At 36.5% G+C, this 19,143-nt stretch overlaps 1 protein-coding gene across 2 annotated transcripts in view; it reads left to right on the forward strand.

Annotated features, from left to right (window-relative positions):
* Positions 1–19,143, forward strand: part of CDH12 (cadherin 12) — a 416,625-nt gene that overhangs the window by 221,210 nt on the left and 176,272 nt on the right. The gene's annotated exons all lie outside the window — the stretch shown is intronic.

Consider the following 19,143-nt stretch of genomic DNA (forward strand, 5'->3'; position numbering starts at 1 on the left):
AAAGTCCTATAATATGTATTTTAAGGTCAATGAGTTAAGGACTCCAGCTTTACTGACAAGTTTTAATTATAAATTTTATTTCTTAGTCACCACTGCCAATCGCTCAATTTATTTCATAGTAACTTCTGGTTTCTAGCACATGTGTAAGATAAAGCTACTCATCACTTCTAGGTTTCAATTTGAAACTCTCGTATATGAGCCATTGTTACTATTTCCCATGTGCGACATTTCTCGGAGGGTTCCTGCTGTCCCCCACAACCATCCCAGACATGCAAGGAAGATTGCACAGACTACCCTGAGGGCGACACAGGTTAGTGGCTGTAGGAGTTGTCACATGGATTTACCATAAATGCACTTGAAATTGTGTCCGTGACCTTATCAGGTATTCAAAGACCATATTCTCTCCTTCACCTAAGAAATCAGCTCAGAGGAGTTCACTTCGATTTAAAACTTTTGTATGCATATTCAGGGCTGCAAATCTTTTATTCAGTTTCCGCTATTTTTTTTTTTTTTTGAGCTACCTCTTTTACGTGGTGTTATGATTGCTACAGATTTAGAAATACAACTAGGAAAATGTATTAGAAACTAGTCCCTGAAAATGGGGACAGCTGTTTTTAAAATTGTGTCTTGGTTTTACAGGGGCAGAAAAATGAAGACAGTACTTTGAGGAAAAGTATGACCTTTAAGAAGACAATGCAATACAGTACATAAATTCTTTAACCTGGTGCTTATTTCATGTAAATTGGAAATATTTACACGAATTTATGGCCTTTAGTGACACTTTATTACTGAAACAGCATCCTTAAAGCAAACACACACATCCCTCTACAGTATTAGAAAGTTCTATCTTATTAGATAAACAATTAGTTTTTTTGTGGTGCCAATTAGGATAAAGGAGAGGGTCGCAGAGCTGAGCCCTTATATAAGGAGTTTGCAGCTAGTGCCTGGAGAGAGGAATAAATCTGGAAAATCAGGCAAAGTGTAGGTGAGTGAAAGAACAAAGTGGGTCCAGCTTTAGTACTGGGGTGAGACAGAATTTGCTGTGCTGCCACGAGTTATCAGAAAGATCTATGCAAGAATAGGTTCTTTAAAATGTCTTCCCATGTACCGTAACTGAAATTTCTCATTGGTTATTCAAGAGACCTTAGTAAATACCTAAACTGGTTTCCAATGCACCCTCCCTTTTAATTTTTTTCTTTTTAATAACAGAACAGTATTTCCTTTTGAATGTGGAACCATAACATATGCTATGAGTTCACCCAGGTATTCTTGGACTATATTAACATAACATGCCCTTTTCAAATAAATACTAAGAAGTAGAAACACCACTTGCAAATTCAGTATTAGAAATGAAATACCTATCAGGCACTACTTTTGCCATCTTCTGGAATCCTACCTATACACCTATAACCAAATACACCTGTTAGAGACCCAGTTAGATTTGCGGTATTTCTTGTTTTGGCTTTTACCTGAGCAACTTAAAGCTAGCCAGAAGATGCTGTGTGTCCAGACATAACATTTATGTCCCTAGAGCTCCTGAACTCCATTCCCAAGCACACCCTTCTTACCATATGGAAATGGTTTAGTGCTCTAAGTCACTTTATCTAATGATTATTCTTTTCTTTATTTTCTTTTTCCACATTCCTTCTAGGCAATTCCTGCTTCTGTATCATTCTCCTTGGAATATTAAAATAATGTTCAGTCAACACCAGATAGAACTAGCCATGGTGTATTGGGCAATATAACTATTGCAGCAAATCTCACTGTTGGCTTTGTATACCTGTGCTTGAGGTATCCTCTAGGAGATAACTGTCCTTTCCCAATAACTGAGGATGTTCTTATTTCACTTTTAATAAAAGACTCAGCCAATTTAAAAAGAATAGAGTAAAATAGCTTATTGTGTAATGCAAAAGGTCAAGAAATAGTCTATTAGGCAAATGTCAGTTTAGCAATAATGGATTGTACATCTGAACATATGATGAACGATTAAATGAGGAATAAAAAAAACTAACAGGAAAATTATAAAAAAAAATAACTCTACAAAGGGAGGATGGTGGTGAGCAGGGTGGGTGGAGATTTTAGAGGAAAATCAGTATTTAAGATTATAAGACTATGGAATATATTTAGTTCCCAAAAGTTGAAGAAAATTCTCATGAATCTATGAATTGTTTAAGAGAAAGGTCACTTTGTCACTTGTGCTACATCCAATATGCCATGGAAGTAATTGATATTCACAGATAAAGTGCTTTTACTCTGACCTAAGGAAATTACTTAATGATCCAGATATTTCCCAACTCAAAGTTTCTCCTTGGAGACAAATTTGGACGTTATGAATGTGGTCTTAATTCTATAAGATCACTAGAGTAACAATGAATTACAGTAATGTGCCTTCTTTAATATCTGATGATTTCACATCAGTAGGGTGTGCGGTTTAAGTTACTTTTCCTAGAGTGCTGACATGTATAACATTTTTAAATCCATATTCATACCTGCATTGTCTTCCTCAGCCTGAGCTAAACCAGTTTTAGGCTGCTGATTTGGTTATTCGTAACCAGGTCCCTATGACACATTTTATAGATGTCAGTTGTGAATCATGATTTATTAAGTTAAGACCTACCATTTCCTGAGCAATAGGTAGGGACCAGGTGACCTAATAGAGATTTGCATTCCTTGTTTTATTTAACCATTACAATAACTCCGTGCAGTATTGTTTACTATTTGATCTTTATTTTTCTATGAAAATTCCTATGGATCAGAAAGTAGGAATTACTCCCAGGCTCTTTAGAACAAAATTAATTGCAATCAGTTGTACCCTTTTTCTAGGGTTAGTGGCTTCTAAAATTTCTTTGGGAGCTTTAAATTTATTTTTTAATCTCAGATGAACTTGTAAGGACTTCGGAATTCATATTATATTCTTGTATTATATTATAATTTGAGGATGGGGGTCCATGCTTAAAACAAAAAATCTGAGGAATATATCTCTTATCCACTGATTTTAAAAAAATGTTTAGAAAATTTTAAATAAAACAGATATACCTAAAGGAAATTATACTGCTGGTTCCATAGAAAAGTAAATAACATGTACCCCCTTGCTTTTTTTTATGAATTGTATTTTGATTTACATGGAGTTTGGGGATATATTCCAAGATGAAATTGTTGGTGAAGTTTTTGGTAGGTTATTAAACAGAGAATATTTTCTACATGGTCACACTTAAATAGTCCAACTCCAAGAAGGAAATAGTGAAGACTGTGACTATACTTAATATTAATTTATTATACCTGTATTATGATTTTGAAACATACGTAAATCTCCACACTTCCTTGCTTTCATGGAAGTGTTATAGAAAGAGAAACCAAAAAATGATAGAAAACACCTTATCATACAAGCCAGCCATGGCCACATAGAGCAGCTCAAGTAATATAGAATGAACAGGCAAACTATCATTGATTTCTATCTGTGCCCCATAAGCATAGTTCTTGTTAGGAGACTGGAGAAAGAATGTTGGCTGTTTCCTACAAATAAAGACATTCTCCTCATACAACCAAAATGCATTTATTAAAATCAGGAAATTAACATTAATGCATTATTATAATCCAATCCTTAGACTCTGTTCAAGCTTCATCAATTGTCTCCATAGTGTCTTATATAATAAAATGTTCAAGGTCAAAATCACCTACTGCATTTAAATGCCAGATCTCTTTAGTTTCCTTCAGTCTGGAACAGTTCTTGACTTTTTTTGACTTCCATAACCCTAACATGTTTTTCCTGACCAGTTATTTTTTAGAGTGTCCCTCATATTGGGTATGTCTGATGTTTCATCATGTGAAAATTCAGCGTATGTATTTTTGTTAGGTATATCACAGAGGAGATGCTGTATTCTTCTTGTTGCATTCTGTCAGGTAGAACATAGTTTCAATTTGTCCTACTACTAATGATGTTCATTTTTATTACTTCACAAAGGTTGCATATTACTTATCTATTGCTGCATAATACATTGACTAAAAACTTGGCAATGTAAAATAACAAGCATTTATTATCTCACAGAAGCATGGATATCCAGGAGTGGCTTAGCTGGGTACCTTTGACTCAAGGTCTCTCAAGAAATTGCATCCAATCTGTTGGCTGGGGCTATGGTCAACTGGGGGGAGGTAGGAAATTGCTTCCATGTTTATTCATGCGGTTGTTGGCATGCCTCAGTTCCTTGCATGGACCTCACCACAGAGCTACCTCGCAATATGGCATCTGCCTGGCTCCAGGATGAGCTAATAGAGAGCTAGAGAGAGAGAGAATATCTATGATCAAAGCCACAGCCTATTTATAATCTAATCTTGAAAGTGATACCCTATCATTTCTCCCATATTCTAATTGTTAGAAGTAAGTCCAGTCCACATTCAGAGAATGGAATTACACAAGAGCATGAATACATGGAAGCTGGAATCTCTGAGGGCCTTCTCTACCTACCACAGTCCACCACTGTCCCCAGAGGTATGTCATACAACATATACTCAGCCCCTTTCTAGGACCCTAAAATCTGTTTTCCTCTGATTGTATTAGTTCATATTCCAGAAACTCATCATATAACTCAAGTCCAAGTGCAAATGAGGTTCCTTAGACTTATTTCCTCTTGATCTGTAGACCTGTGATGCTAAAGAGACCAGCTGCTTCTCTCACATACACCCAACATACAATGGTGAGATAGGCATAGGATAACCTCTGTAGATATTTCTGTTTAAAAAAGGGGAAAAGGCACAGAATAAAAAAGAGTTATTGGGCCATGACATTTCTGAAATCTAGCTGGTAAATGCTGAATGCTCTTTGATTAGGTACAAGGGCTGGGAATATTTGTCCACAGATCTCAGTTCCACTATCTGGGCTCTTGGTTCTCCATTCTGAGTTATCCTTTCTTTTTCATGAAATATAGCATGTACTTGAAACTAAGGAACTCTCTTTGTTGGCTTTCCTCACTGTACAATCTCCAACTCTCCTTCTTCAGTCCACTCTTGTGATGTTTCTACATGTAGAACTCTTTTTAAGAACTTTGTAGGTGCTATGGCTATCCCAGGAGTCCTCATGAGGTTCACTGAATTGGACAAAAAAAAAACCCAAAAAACTCTTCAACATAAATTCTTCTCTACCTTGGCCCTATTGGAGATGCCTGAAAGACAAAGCCCTTACATGAATTAGAATCCTTATTGTTTGCGGGAAAGAATCTTTGAGTCACACATATCATTAAGCTCTTAAGAGGGAATTTTGTCTGACTAGACATGAAGCCACAAAGACCATGATCTTACTAAGGTCCTAACAAAACATTTTATAGTCACTCTCATGGCTTTATCTTTTGATCATGCTCTCTATGTCCTGGACTTAACCTTTGCTTAAAAGTCATTTCTTAATTTTAACATCACATGCCATCTGGAAAGGCCAGGAATGTTCAAAAGAAGTAAGACCTGGACCCTTTTTGTTTAAAAGTCACTAGGTCCATTTTCCATTGTCCAAATAAATATAGGCAACAGTTTTGCTAAATTTCTGTCACTGCATAACAATGATGTATTTTCCTCTAGTTCCCAATAAGATATTCTTACTTTGTTGCAAGCCCTCACTTACAGCCCTTCCAAGTGAGTGTTGATTCAATCAACAGTGTGTTCAAGGCACTACTGCCTGACAGTGCAACCATTCCCACATTTTAAGTATTTGTTATGGCAGCACCCCACTACCAGGTATGAAATTGGTATTATCTAGTACTATATAACAAATTACCCCATGATTTAGAGGTTCAGAATTTTAAATATGTATTATCTCTTGGTTTGTCTGAGTGTCTCTGCTTAAGAGTTATGGATTTCGAGTTAAGCTGGCTATCCGGAATATGGTCTCATCTGAAGATTCACCTGTGTGAGGAAGCAATTCCAAGCCACTCATGTGGTTGTTATCTTGGAATTGATATCCTTTCACTTCTGCCATATACTACATATTTGTTAGACAAAGGTGTGAATACTGAAGGCAGTCATACTGAGGTCCATCTTAGAGATTGTCTATATTAGGTGATGATTCTACTGTAAACTTACTCTTTATCTTTTCTGTAAGTATCACATATTTTGTCAAAGGTATCTTAAAACTGGAGGACTAACTTAGCTCTCATCACATTTTCAAATTATCCATTTATTAATTTATATCTGTGTGGTCTCCAGGTTTTGTTTTCTATTACATTGATTCTAATTGATTGTATCAACAAAAAATTAATCAGTTGATCTAAGAAAGAATTGGAAAATTTTATTTGAGCCAAATTTGAGGATTATAATGTGGGAAGAGCATCTCAGAAAGCTCTGAGAACTGTTCTGCCCTGTTGAAGTCAAGACACAGTTTATATAACTTTTTTGAGATAGAGGGCTGTGCATTAAATGATGTATTATTGGGCTTCCCTGGTGGCGCAGTGGTTGAGAGTCCACCTGCCGATGCAGGGGACACGGATTCGTGCCCCGGTCCGGGAAGATCCCACATGCTGCGGAGCGGCTGGGCCCGTGAGCCATGGCCGCTGAGCCTGCGCGTCCAGAGCCTGTGCCCCCCCCCAAAAAAAAGATGTATTATTGACAGTTTACATAACCCAGATTTAAGTGCCAATGTGGTGGGTCATGTGACCCTTTACAAGATCAAGAAGGAATGTTATCTTGTAAAAGAATTAAATTAGAATGAAGAACACTCCCTAACACCATACACAAAAATAAACTCAAAATGGATTAAAGACCTAAATGTAAGGCCAGACACCATCAAACTCTTAGAGGAAAACATAGGCAGAACACTCTATGACATAAATCACAGCAAGATCCTTTTTGACCCACCTCCTAGAGAAATGGAAATAAAGATAAAAATAAACAAATGGGACCCAATGAAACTTAAAAGCTTTTGCACAGCAAAGGAAACCGTAAACAAGACGAAAAGACAACATTCAGAATGGAAGAAAATATTTGCAAATGAAGCAACTGACAAAGTATTAATCTCCAAAACATACAAACAACTCATGCAGCTCAATATCAAAAAAACAAACAACCCAATCCAAAAATGCACCAAAAACCTAAATAGACATTTCTCCAAAGAAGATAAACACATTGCCAACAAACACATGAAAGAATGCTCAACGTCACTAATCATTAGAGAAATGCAAATCAAAACTACAATGAGATATCATCTCACACCAGTCAGAATGACCATCATCAAAAAATCTACAAACAATAAATGCTAGAGAAGGTGTGGAGAAAAGGGAACCCTCTTGCACTGTTGGTGGGAATGTAAATTGATACAGCCACTATGGAGAACAGTATGGAGGTTCCTTAAAAAACTAAAAATAGAACTACCATACGATCCAGCAGTCCCACTCCTGGGCATATACCCTGAGAAAACCATAATTCAAAAAGAGTCATGTACCAAAATTTTCATTGCAGCTCTATTTACAATAGCCAGGACATGGAAGCAACCTAAGTGTCCATCAACAGATGAATGGGTAAAGAAGATGTAGCACATATATACAATGGAATATTACTCAGCCATTAAAAGGAACGAGCCTGAGTTATTTGTAGTGAGGTGGATGGACCTAGAGTCTGTCATACAGAGTGAAGTAAGTCAGAAAGAGGAAAACAAATACTATATGCTAACACATATATATGTAATCTAAAAAAAAAAAGAAAAAAAGAAGGAATGTTATCTTTTAAGGAGTTGTCTTGTTGGTGCCTGCTCTTTATTGTTGAGCAGGTATTCCTGCTGATGGGGGAAGTTAAGTCAATGCATAATGCAGATACACAATGCACAGTGAGGGGAGAGGGTAGGCCAAAGGGCAGAGAAGAATTTTTATGTTTAAATTTTTCTTGTCTTGCCATAAAACATGAATTTTATTTCACAATTGATATCATTATTTTAATATTGAAATTATTTTAAATTTGGCCAATGAAAGCTTCTTTGAGTTTTATGTCCTTTTAATATTACCCTTAATTAGTTGAATGCTCCCTTACTCTCTGGCTCAAAAATATGTTTGGGACTTGTCTTGCTTATTTGCTGCCTCAGTCCAGAAGAAAGCTATTTCTCCAAGGAGCTCTCTCCTCACCCTTACGGAGAATAATGTTTAGAAGCCCAAAATCTGGCTGCAGCTTGCTCTCTGTTATTGGAGTATCATTGCTCCCAGCCTCTCTCAGTGGGTACAGCTAAAGAATATATCTATGGACATGTACATACATAATATTTATTTCTGCATCCTTCTACATATTTTGAAAACCATGATTTTATACCAATACCTTCAACTCTAATCTAACACAGCCATTCATTTCAGGTTTGTTTGCTTGTTTTTGTTTTTTTTTTAATCCTTGTATAATTTATAACTTTCTTTTCCAAGAGTGAGAAATCCAGCTCTTGTTGTCATTCATATATTTTCTTATTTGATCAAGCCTAATCTTTCATTGCCACTACCCCTGCAGACCCCTTGCAGGTGCCCTGATGACTCCATGCCAACTTTGAAAATCTGCACTGGCTGTTTCTCTTCTCCACTGTAGATGGAGGTTTTGCTCACCTCATTACAGCTCTAAATCCATACACAAGGCCATATTTCCCCCACATAGGTGACTTCCTCATGAGAAACAATCTCTGATACGCCTTGCCAGCCCTCCTATGTGGACACCTCCCTCACTCTGCTCTGGCTTCAGTACCTTGATTTCGTCTATTGAAGCTTTTCCCCAACTCCTCCAATTGCCTATCTCTGCCAGCACCAAAGTTCAGCTAGGCTTTAGGACTGAATTATTCTAGAAGATAAGCAAAGAGGAAATGGCTTTCTTTGATTCTTAGAGGGACTTAGGGTGTTTCTAGAAGTGCTTACCTCCGAGTTGTATTTTCCACATGCATTAACAATGTTTAAATCATTCGTTTTGAATTTCCTCCATAATTTGTTGAGCTGAGGCCAAATTTTGATATGAGAGGCCAAAAATGACCTAGGAAGTAGTCGATAAGGCCAGAAGCCAAAATAAATATACTGGTTTTTCAAAAAAAATTTTTTTCCATATTGGGACATATCTTTTCTATTCATAGTCAATGAAAAAAGATTTCTCCAGAGAGACGGAGGACAAATCTCTGTTGTAACATGTTCTAGCCACACACTATGTGGGCACTGAATTTAAGAGTCCAAATCCATGCTCTACCATTTCCTAGTTGTGAGGATTTGTGTAGGTTATTTGACCTCATTGTGCTTTGGTTTTCTTACTTATAAATGAGGAATAAAAAGACCTTATTCCCAGAGGTATACTGCAAATAGTAAAGGAGAAAATGTATAACTAGCACTGATCCCGATGTCTGAAAAAAATGCAATCAATAAATTGGGGAGGATCCTGTGAATAATTTGGCTATCATTCTCAGGAAATGCCTAACCTGTAGACATCCCAGCTAATTATCTTACCCTTTTTTTCTATATCCTCCCTCTCTGTGACACACGAGCTCAGTATTTACTGTTGTTTTTTTCAAACTATGCCAAGTCTATATAAGAACCTAATAGACTTTCTATCCCAATTTACATTTACTTTGGTATAGAGTACTCTTTTCTCTTATGTATAGAGACAAGCTGTTGATTTGTAAGAAACACCAATTATCAGATGACACTTTTGCTTTGCAATCTGCTGAGTGACTTTCACACATTTGATGAAATTGAGCAAGGTCTGGTGATCCCTCTGGTGTCAGCTGCAAAGTGTCCACAGCACACAGCACAGCAGAACCATTTTCAGGGCCATCAAATATTATGACTATGTGTTCCAGGAGTGTTTCATCCCTCTGTTTGATTCCTATGTTTTTATTAGTGGTGCAATTGCAAAGGTAACACTATTGACAATGTTTGTGTGGCCTTGAGAGAAGCGTATGAGTTGTTTTAGTAACAGCACAGTGTGTCCCGAAACATAAACCGTTCTGCATTGATAGTTGCTTTAGCAGTCACTGATCAGCCATAAATGTTAAAAATTAACAAGAAGTTCCTTTTTTTTTTCTTTCCTAACCACCAAATGACTCTAAGCGTTAAATAAATGTTAGCAGAAGCTGCTTCTTGGCCACCGAGTTGTTCAAAACATTAAACATATTTTCAATATATTACTCTTTTTCCAGCCTCCAAGTGGTTATAAACCTTAAATGTGTTTTATAAAAACTGCTTTGCCAGGATGTAGGAAGTCCAGCTACTAGCAGGATAGCTATCAACATCATTTTTCTTTAGAGTTGGCCTCCAGCTGTGGTACTGTTTTTTTGTTTGTTTTGTTTTTGGTTTGTTTCTTTTTTTAACTTATTTGCTCTATTCTATTTATTTTTTGTACACAAAGGCAGGCAGGAAGCTACCTTGGCCCAATTGTCTCTTGCTTTATGACAAGTGATCATGGGAGAGCGGTTGCACCTATAAAAAACCCTGCAGGCAACGGAGAGTTCTCTGAGGTTCAATTGCTTGTACTGGGTATTCTACATAGATGTCAGCTCCATTTTCCAAAATAGTTTTTGTTTCTGCTTTCCATTGTGCAATGTGTTGAGGTATGAAGATGTGTATAAATGAAGCTTGGTATTAAGGAGAATAACTTCAAGCAACCAGACACTGATGGATTATACTCGTTGATCAAGGTGAAAATATTCCATCAAAAGAACAGACTCAAAGACAGACAAAATGGCAAGACTACTAAGTTAATGATATCTCTAACCCAAACATGATGAAGGACTTGAAATCTATGTCTGGAAATAACTCAGCATGACAACAGTGTGCAACTCAAAGACAGTAAAGAACACGTCACTCTATAAAAGTCTTTCTAGGAATCAGCAAGGAAAATCTGTTTATTTTAACCAAATTCACAATATCCAGAGTGGCACTGATTCAACTGAAAATATGAATCTGCTCTGTTATTCCAGGCAGAGTAATTCATCAAGCCAAATAAATACTCAGAAAAGCTTTTATTTGTACAGAATCCAAGTGTTTTCCAAACCATATATTTTATTTTGCTAAATGTTTTATTCTATGTGTATGTTCAACAGATTCAAAAATTTATGGGACACCTATTAAGTACCAGACACTTTTGGGAATTATGGTTAGAACTGTGGGAAAAACAGACAAAACTTCTACCTTCAGAAAGCTTTCATTCCAAAGGTCTAGTGCAGGGGGCAGCAAACTACACCCTGTGGGCTTCTGGCACATCATCTGTTTTTATTGGGATACAGTCACACTTGTTCATTTATGTGTTATCTGTGGCTGATTTCACACTACAATGGCAGAGTTGGCCACAGAGACCAAATGGCCTGCAAAGACTAAAATATATATAGTCTGATCCTTAGTTTGTTGAGCCATGTGTTGGTGGATTATCAGAGTAGGTTAAGGTAAGGTCAACATTTTAAATAGACGCATGAAGAAGGAGAGTGTTTACTATAGAAAAAACTTCCTCAAAAAGTAAAAAAGAAAGAAAGAAAAAAAAAAGGCAAACGGCAGGACCAGAGGGTAAATGAAGGGCAGAATCAAGTCTCACAGTAACAGGGTGCATGCGGCATGAAATTGTACACTCCCATTTAACTGGTGCTGAAAGGAATGTTTTGAATTTATTATAATTATGTAAGCACTGCCTTAAAGTATTAAAATTTCATGATAAAGTATTAATTTTTCTGCAAAACAATTCTTATTTCAATTACATAACTGTATTTTTTAATTAAAAAATATTAAAACTGAAACTAAGAAGTTTGAAAGAAGAGAAACTCTAGATTAGGTTGAAAGATTCTTTCCCCAATGGTTTCTCAGGATTCTTCTTTGCCTCAATAGGAAAGTTGAAAATTACTGAAACCAAATTTGAAAACAACAGCCAGTATTAACAATTACTACCCAGTCAGTGTTAGAGGAAACTTCCTTAGAAAGTAAGGCTGGTGAGTTGATCAAGGTTGGCACTATTTTCATTTCTGACCAAGAAACTGAAACTTAAAAACAACAAAAATATCAGTGACTACAATTGTATAAATAATTAACAAAAAAGCATATCAAAACATGGTACAATTTGTTTAGTTGGCAATGGCACTAGAAGAAAAAGAAACATCAATTAAACTGTCAGCCATGTTAATTTTGCTTCTGAGAAAAACATTGTAATGGGATAATTTCATGAAACGCTTTGATGGCAAGAAAATGCCAAACTATGATTAGCTACTGAACAATTCAAATTAAACAAGAAAGCAATTGGTGGCAGCCTAACTATTGAGAGGTTTTGTTTCATGCCTTTTTCTTCTCTTTTTCCCTTTGTTTAATCAAGTATATGCTGTTTGACAGTGAAATAATTTATTGTAAAAACATTGTTATCATGAGAATTTAGTAGAAACTTCACTATAAGAGGAGAAAACATATTTCTATTTTTAAACCTTTTTAAAAATACCATTACCATTTCTGAAAAAAAATTGTCATCCCCATAGAAGTAGTACTTTTTGTAACGAATATTAAGTTCCTATTTAGCTAAAGGCCTCAGTTAGAAGCAATTTACTCATATTATTATGTTTATATTTCTATTGTCAACTATATTCATTTAGTACTTAAACTGAGTTCTCTTTCATTACTCTCATTTCTGCCCAGTTAGCCAGAGTGGATATTCTAGAATTTAACAAGGTCATGTAAATTTTACTACCTATATTTCTTATCCTTCTTACTTTAAAATAATAATCTTGGTATATACTTAAACTAACAAAGAGTTCCAAACATCAGAAATACCAATGGGATTATAAAGAATTCATTTTTCTAGCAGTCTTAGTTTTGTACAAAAATGTGCTTGAAAACAATGGATAGGCTGCCCCGGTGGCGCAGTGGTTGAGAGTCCGCCTGCCGATGCAGGGGACGCGGGTTCGTGCCCCGGTCCGGGAAGATCCCACGTGCCGCGGAGCGGCTGGGCCCGTGAGCCATGGCCGCTGGGCCTGCGCGTCCGGAGTCTGTGCTCCGCAACGGGAGAGGCCACAACAGTGAGAGGCCCGCGTACCACAAAAAAAAAAAAAAAAGTATAGAAATTCTATTTTGAATTTTTTTCAGCGGCCATGGCTCACAGACCCAGCCGCTCCGCTGCACGTAGGATCCTCCTGGACCGGGGCACGAACCCGCGTCGCCTGCATCGGCAGGCGGACTCCCAACCACTGCGCCACCAGGGAAGCCCTGTATTTTTTAAATTGTGCCTTATGTGTCACCTGAACAGTAACAGACCGCCCTGCCCAGTTACTAAGAACACTGTTTTCATATGTTAATTCCCAATAACAGAAGCAGGTCTAGAGTTTCTAAACCAGGGAGAGCTTTTAGAGTTAAATAGTTTTGAGTGTCTTTCCTGCAATAATAAAATTATTATTTTGTATATAGCAGAAAAAGGAAAACTTTTAAAGATTATTTTTGGGTCCATATATTTATTTCTGATGAATGTTAGTGGAAAATATCTTAAGAAGGAATAGTACTACTGACAAGAGCAAGGTTAAAAGAGTGTTTACAGAACACTGGTAAGAAGGTCATAATTCTAGAAAGGCAGAATATTACAGGGAAAACAAAATAGACCTGGAGTATCAAAGATCTGCATCCAGATTTTATGAAATCTGGGGGGAATGTTTAGAAAAGTGTTTCCTTTTTGTAAAGTTTGATGGTATTATTTGCCACTAAACATGTTATAAGGATTGAAAGAGATACCATTTGTAAAACAAACAAACAAAAATATTAAACCCTAGAAGGATTTCAATAAAATGCTAGGAATTTCTTCCTTCTTTCAGCAGCTTTTTCTCCTTTGGGATTTTAGATGTGGAAGAGACAAGAGTCTTCAGTTACATTTTTTTTTTCCTATTTTCATCCTTGCAATTGTTCCTGGTAAATCATATAAGAAGGACAATTCTAGAAACATCTCCTTCTAAGAATACATATTTTTTTATGAAATACAATTCATCCAAAGTATTTGAATAGAGACTCAGAACACAGGAAATGAGATATTATGGATATAAAATATAATAAAATACTGTGCAAAAGTATGTCTAGTGGATGTTAAAAGTCATGTCTTAGAGGTTCAAATTCATGAAAGTGGACTGAACAAACAAATTTTTTCTTCTTTGTTTCAAAATACCATTGAAATAACACAATATAATACTTAGAAAATATACCTATAGGAAGCCGGGAAGCATTTCACTAGCAGACCAAAGAGTAAGGAATTTCTGAAGGATATAAATTATATCAGAGGAACTTCTGGTTTTGGCCATCATGTAATTATTGGTATTAGGCTTGACTTTTCACCATAAGCAATGATAAAACTGGACGACCTATATAAAACAACAGTTTTTTAATGTATGTGCCAAGTAGTACAAGTTTGTCACCCTTGAGAGAAGGGAAGCCATGAATCAAGTCCTACATTTAGCTGGACTCTTTGATTAGGGGCACTTTTCCTACAATGGCACAAGGAATATGACTCTAAGAATAATGTCTAGAGACAGAGATTATAGGTGGGAGCTGCTGAAGTGATTGCAAAACTTGAGGACTGCTGAAGTGACAGGAACTTGTGTAGAAAGTAAGGAGAGGCGCAGAGAAGCACTGAAAAGTCAGAGTAAGGGTCTAGGAGCGACTTTCACCAAGGGCTGCTCTGTGCAGGCACAGAATTAACCTCTATGCCCTGCTGAAAGCAAATACTTTGAGGCTGAGATAACACAGGGTGGGGAGATGTTGAAGTTATAGACTAGCCACAGGGGAGAGATTTCACTGGACATCTCACACATTTATGTGAGGCCCCAGAAAGCCTGTGCATTAGGAGTAAGAGCCATTTCCTTCAGTAAAGGCTATGTCCTCTGTCTAAAAACAAAACTTGAAAGAGACTATTCTCAATAAAGAATTAAACTAGGCCTGAGAGATCAAAAGTATCTGCCAGTAATTTAACTGCCTTTAAAGAATTATCTTAAGACCCTTTAAAATAACATCCAGATTTTCTACAGTGTATTATTAAAATTTTCAGCATACAATAAAAACAAATATGAATTATGCAAAGAAGCAGGAAAATTTGATCAATGATCAAGGAAGAAAAAACAGTTAATAATAATAGACATCATGGCAACTCAGGGTTTGAAATTAACAGATATATATTATAAACATATTTTAAGACTAATGGAAAATATAGTCATAATGATAGAACAACAACAAGAGAAATAATAATGGACATTCCAGAAATAAGAAGTACAGTATACCCAATTATCTGTTCACTGGCAGGACACAATAGCAGATTGCAGGTATCAGAAGAAAGACAAATGACATTGAAATCAGAGTCTTTGAAATTACACAATTTCAAATAAAAGAGGAAAATGCTGAGATAAATGAGATCGACATGGGATGATATCAAACCATCAGACATATGTAGAGTTAGAATCCAAGAAAGATAAGAGACAAAATGAAGCGGAAAAATATATTTGAATAAATAACTACCAATGTTTCCAAATTTTGATTAAAAATTTCAACTTTGAGGTCCAGGAACCTCAAACAAACAACACACACACAAAGCTTAAAACAACCAATAGCGTAAATAAAATAAAATAATTTATAAATATCCATTTAATCTGAGGTAAGACTGGAAAAGTTAAGAATAAAAACAACTGGAAAAAAAAAATCCAACAAATGGCAATATAGTAGATTTAAACACAGCCATATCAATGACTAGCTGCAACATACTAAACACATATTAGTTTACTAGGGCAATTGGAACAAAGTACTACTGACCGGTGGCTTAAACAACAAAAAAATATTGTCTGTTATTTCTAGAGACTAGAAGTCTCAAATCAAGGTGCTGGTTCCTTCTGAGGGCAGTGAGACAGGAACTGTTCCAGGCTTCTTTCCTCAGCTTGTAGGTGGCTGTCTTCATGTACACACAGAGTTCTTCCTGCTGGTGTGTCTGTATCCAAATCTTCCCTTTTTATAAGGATACCAGTCATATTGGATTAGGATTCTAATGACCTCATTTTAACTTGGTTACTTCTGTAACAACCCTATTTCCCAATAAGTTCATATCCTAAAGCATTGGGTGTTAGGACCCCAACATAACCTTTTTGAAGGAAACAATTCAACCAATAACAGACTCAAATTAAGAGGCAATAATTTTCAGACTGAATAAAAAAGAAGACTGAATTACACACTGTCTACTCTGAATGCTCTTTAAATATATAGACAAAAATAGCTTAAAACTAAAGAAAGTGAAGGAAGATATTTTATGGAAACATTAAGCATAAGAAAGCTGATGTAGGGCTTTAACACCAAAGTGGTGTTTCAAACAAGATGAATGACTAGAAATAAAATGAGATATAAGAAGTGTAAATTTTTCAGAAATACATTTTAGGGCTTTCCTGGTGGCGCAGTGGTTGAGAGTCCGCCGGCCGATGCAGGGGACACGGGTTCATGCCCGGGTCCGGGAGGATCCCACATGCTGCGGAGCGGCTGGGCCTGTGAGCCATGGCCGCTGAGCCTACACGTCCAGAGCCTGGGCTCCGCAACGGGAGAGGCCACAACAGTGAGAGGCCCGCGTACCAAAAAAAAAAAAAAAAGTTAAAAAGAAAAATAATTACATTTTAATTCTCAGTGTATTATATATTCATTTAATAACAGAGCTTCAAAATGCATGGAGTAAAAACTGACAGAACCAAACAGAGAACAACAACAAAAAACCTTTACTCATACAGACTTTAACATTCAGTTCTCGGTAATTAATATATAAATATGAAAGATTTCAAAAGCACTATCAACCAATGCAATCTAATTTTCAATTATAGGACATTACACACAAAATTACATCATAACTTTTTTTTTTTTTTTTTTTTTTTGCGGTACGCGGGCCTCTCACTGCTGTGGCCTCTCCCGTTGCGGAGCACAGGCTCCGGACGCGCAGGCTCAGCGGCCATGGCTCACGGGCCCAGCCGCTCCGTGGCACGTGGGATCCTCCCGAACCGGAGCACGAACCCGTGTCCCCTGCATCGGCAGGCAGACTCTCAACCACTGCGCCACCAGGGAAGCCCCATCATAACATTTTTATCAAATTTAACCTGGAACATTTGTGAAGAAGGACTGAGTATTCTAGGCCATAATTGTATACCTCAGCACAGTCCCCAGCCTTTTTGGCACTAGGGAAGACTTCGGGAGTGGTGGGGTGATGGCTCAGGCGGTAATGCGAGCGATTACAGACGAAGCTTCACTCACTGGCCTGCCGCTCACCTCTTGCTGTGCGGCCTGGTTCCTAACAGGCCGTGGACCAATACCAGTCTGCGGCCCGGGGGTTGGCAACCCGTGGTATAAATTGCATAAGATTGAAGTCTCTTCTGAGGTAGAGCAATGGTCTTTATGTTGTTTGGGATACTGGTTAAATGGTTGTGTATATTTGTGGAAGCTCAGCAAACTGAACACTTATGTTCTATACATTTTACTGCATCTAAATTCTCATAGATAAATAAATAGATAAGTAAAAAAAAAAAAAAGCAAACAAGTCAGTCAATCAATCACATATAAAAATCCTGGCAGTTAATCCCAATAGATATGCATAGTCCATATTCCATACTGTCAAAAATGAAGACTTTCTATAAATGTTATTCTTTGTTTGAACAACAACAAAAAAAAAAACCCAAAACAAACAAACAAAAAAACCTTGAATCAGAAGTAGAAGTAATGGAATTTGGGCATACTATGAGTCCATCAGGGAATTTATTACACATGCTCGTCCTCCTTATTCATAGTCAATGTTTGCCTGAAGTCTTTGCTCTTAGAAGAAAACACTCTGTTCAGCTCTCTAAATTATGAGTTCAAAGACAGGTGCTCCCAAGCATTAGTAGCAGAGTCCCTGAACACCATAGCAAGCAGAAGAGACGGAAATGGCCCCAGTTTCAGAAACCTACATATTGAGCACTGAAAAGAAAGCCCAAACCACAAAAATCTTTCCCATTCTGACCCTCACATAAGTAGCACAGCCAGAGTTTTAATAATTAGAACCTGCAATTACTTGACTCAAATATTCTCACGTGAGCAGAAGAAACAATCTTTACTTGTAATACTTAATCCAGACCCTCGACACCAGATATGAAGCGAAAACCGGCAATCATGAATATTTGAATAAAAACAATAAAATAAAGATATAATATATAAGGAAACAAAACAAATATTAAGGAAGTAGAATTAATAAAAGAAAGTAAATAAAATGTCAATAGCATTATATCCTCAGAGAGAAGAGTCACTAACATATAAAATAGAACAAACAACACTCGGGTATGTCAGAAAGTGAAAACACCATTGCCAAAATGAAATGTAGCTGATATGCTAAATAACTGAAAATACAAAGTTGATGTCAAAAGAGTATTCCAGAATCTGAACTGCCTATTGGGATGGATTTGTATGATTAAAAGTAAGAGCAACTATTTAAAGAATTTCCTTGGATGACCAAGACTTGTTACTTTAAAGATGGCAACATTGCTAGTTTATTAATACATTTTTGTGTCCTGCTTTTAGACTTTATTTTCTATGTTTTTACAACTGTATGCTAAATTATAAATAATTTATCCTAACCTATATTCCAGTATATTAATTCTACCTTTGATTTTGTTTAATCTGCTTGAGAACATATCCTGATTGTTTTTTTTTTAATTTGAGTAATTACATTTATATTTATTTAATCTCCCACATGATATTTTTATCATTTTTTCTTCTGCAATTTTTGGAACTTTTTTTAAAAGTTTCTGAGCGGTAAAATGTATATTATCATCATCCAATATTGTCCAATATTTAAAGTCTTTGTGGGTTTAGCTTTATTTTTTTAATGTTTCTGTTAATTCTAGTTAATTTTTCCTTTTGTTTTATTGTGTTCCCTGAAAATATTGTAAGGTTTAGGTTGAAGATATCGTTATAAAGTATTTGAATTTGCTTCTACCTGGTCACTACATAAGTGAGGCTACCTTACACAGTGTTCGTCTTGAGATTAGCTGGGTCACATAGGCACCAAAGCCCAGGTCATAGATCCAAGATAGGGCAGGTTTACATCTGATTCATCTTACTCTGAGGGTGTAGGCTTTGGTGATATTAACTTTTTGGAGGAGAACTCTTGTTATAGTTCTTAACATCTGTTAGACTGAGACTTTTGTTTCTTTCTCCTTTACCCTGAGACTGTCAA

This window comes from Phocoena sinus, chromosome 3, assembly GCF_008692025.1.
Source record: "Phocoena sinus isolate mPhoSin1 chromosome 3, mPhoSin1.pri, whole genome shotgun sequence".
NCBI classification, from domain to species: Eukaryota; Metazoa; Chordata; class Mammalia; order Artiodactyla; family Phocoenidae; genus Phocoena; species Phocoena sinus.